Raw genomic sequence first — 2,765 nt, 5'->3', positions numbered from 1 at the left:
CCAGGTTACAACCTTGAGAGAATTTCTAGTAAGGAAGGGGTTCCTTGGAAATTCCCACAGTCTAGACATGGAGCTGAGAAAGTGGAGAAACAAAGGCAAATAGAATTTGCCAAGTAGAATACGAGGGAGATATATTTGCTCACACAATTAAAAGTGCAAAGGTCAAGAGAATGGGAAGATAATGCACAGACTGGGAGAAATTAACTGAAAAAGACATTTCTAATAAAAGACTATTATCCAAAATATAAAAAGAACTCTTAAAACTCAACAATAAGACAATAAACAATTCAATTTAAAAATGACCAAAAGATCTAAACACGCATGTTACCAATGGAGATATATACATGATATATACATGAAGATATAAACATGAAAATATGCTATACATTATATGTCATTAGAGAATTAAAGCAACCATGAGATCCAACTACACACCTATTAGAATGGCCAAAATCGAAAACAATGACAAAACCTAATGCTGGTAAGGTTGTGGAGTGACAGGAACTTTCATTCATTGCTAGTGAGAATGAAAAGTGGTACAGCCACTTTGGAAGACAGTTATACAGTTTCTTACAATACTAAACATACCCTTTATTTGAGTATTGACTGAAATAAAAAGAAAATTTATGTCGACACAAAAACCTGCACACAGATGTTTATAGCAGCTTTGTTATTGCCCAAACTTGGAAGCAACCATGATGTCCTTCAATAGGTGAATGGATAAATAAACTTTAGAACATCCAGACAAAGAAATATTATTCAGTGCTAAAAACAAATGCGCCCTCAGGCCATGGAGAGACATAGTAGAACCTTAAGTGCATATGACTATGTGAAAGAAGCCAATATGAAAAGGCTACATAGAGTATGATTCTAATATATGACATTCTAAAAAAGGCAAAATAATGGAAATAGAAAAAAGATCAGTGGTTGCCAGGGGTTGGGCTTGGGTGTGGGGAGGAACAGACAGAGCACAGAGGATTTTTAGGGTAATAAAACTATTCTGTATAATGCTATAATGATGGATACATGCCATTATATATTTGTCTAAACCCACAGAATGTATAATACCAATAGTGAATCTTAATATAAACTTTGAATAATAATGATGAATCAATGTAAATTTATCACTTTTAACAAATGTACCACTCTGGTGTGACATGTTGATAGTAGGAGATATGTTTGTACAGAGAGTATATGGGAACTCTCTGTACTTTTTGATCAAATTTTCTGGGAACAGAAATCTATTCTAATGATAAAATGTATTAAAAAATTATAGAAGTTAGTGAGACTCCATATAGAGCTTTTAATGATATTATCAAGGACTTGACTTTGCCCCATAATTCCTCTTGGCTTTCTGAGATGTTTTATACCTAATTTTCCATATGATGACCTCACCTAGAATATTCCATTATTTGTAAATTGTAGTGGCAGCTGTAAGTCTCACATTCTCAAAAAGCAGAGAATGTCAAGAGATAGAATCTCCTCTCATTTCTTCCTATGAATTTTAGTTATCATCTAGTGGCATTTCTTTTCAAGCCTGAAGGAATTCCTTTAGAATTTCTTTGAAAGCAGGTTGCTAGCATCGAATTCTTTCATTCTTTCTTTATCCAGAAATATTTTTATTTCAGCTTCATTTTCGAAGGATAAGTTTGTTGGATAAGGAATTCTTAGGTGATTTATTTTTCTTGGCATTTTGAATACTGAACATTATCCCATTGCCTTTTGGTAGTTTTGATGAGATGCTATTGAAATTAGGCCAGTTAATAACCTTACAATGGCTGCTAGATGTTCGAGCGTAAGGAAGAGTTGAATGGTTCTCATTTTAAGTCAAAAGCTAGAGATGATTAAGTTTAGTGAGAAAGGCATGTCAAGAGCCACGATAGGCCAAAAGCTAGGCCTCTTGTGCCGGTTAAAGTTATGAATGCAAAGGAAAAAGTTCTTGAATATTAAAAGTCCTACTCCAGTGAACACATGAATATGAAAGTAAAACAACCTTACTGCTGATATAGAGAATGTTTTAGTTGTCTTGACAGATCAAACCAACATTCCCTTAAGCCAAGCTTAATCCAGAGCAAGACATTCTCTTTAATTCAATGAAGACTGAGAAAAGTGAGGAAACTGAAAAGAAAAGTTTGAAGGTGAGAAGAAATTTGAAGTTTGCAGACATTAGTACATGTTGTTAAAGTGCGGGGAAAAGTCTCCGTAACATAGATGTGCAAGATGAAACAGTAAGTGCTGATGTAGATACTGCAGCAAGTTATCCAGAAGATCTGGCAAAGATAATTAATAAAAGTGGTTACACTAAACAACAGATTTTAATGCACACAAACAGCTCTATATTGGAAGAAGATGTTATCTGAGACTTTTATAGCTAGAAAGGAGAAGTCAATGCCTGGCTTTAAAGCTTCAAAGAACATGCAGACCCTCTTCTTAGGGACTAATACAGGTGGTGACTTTACCTTGAAGCCAATGTTCATTTACCATTCCAAAAATCTGAGGGTCCTTAAGAATTATGCTAAATATACTCTGCCTGTGGTCTATAAACAGAAAAACAAAGTCTGGATGACAGCAAATCTGTTTATAATGTGGTGTATTGACTAGTTTAAGCCAACTGTTGAGACCTAATGCTCAGGAAAAAATAAAAGATTTCTTTAAAACTAGTACACTGCTCATTGACAATGCACCTGGTCACACAAGAGCTCTGATGGAGATGTACAATGAGATTAATGTTATGTTATGCCTACTAATACAACATCAATGCTTCA

At 34.4% G+C, this 2,765-nt stretch overlaps 2 pseudogenes; both read left to right on the top strand.

Moving 5' to 3' along the window:
* Window positions 1-117, top strand: part of LOC112474589 — a 4,276-nt pseudogene extending 4,159 nt beyond the window's left edge.
* A 1,657-nt stretch (window positions 118-1,774) lies between these two features.
* Window positions 1,775-2,765, top strand: part of LOC107196738 — a 12,480-nt pseudogene continuing 11,489 nt past the window's right edge.

This window comes from Pteropus alecto, unplaced genomic scaffold, assembly GCF_000325575.1.
Source record: "Pteropus alecto unplaced genomic scaffold, ASM32557v1 scaffold7, whole genome shotgun sequence".
Taxonomy (NCBI): Eukaryota; Metazoa; Chordata; class Mammalia; order Chiroptera; family Pteropodidae; genus Pteropus; species Pteropus alecto.
The sequence above is the reverse complement of the archived record's forward strand: the minus strand, read 5'-3'. Positions and strand labels throughout refer to the sequence as shown.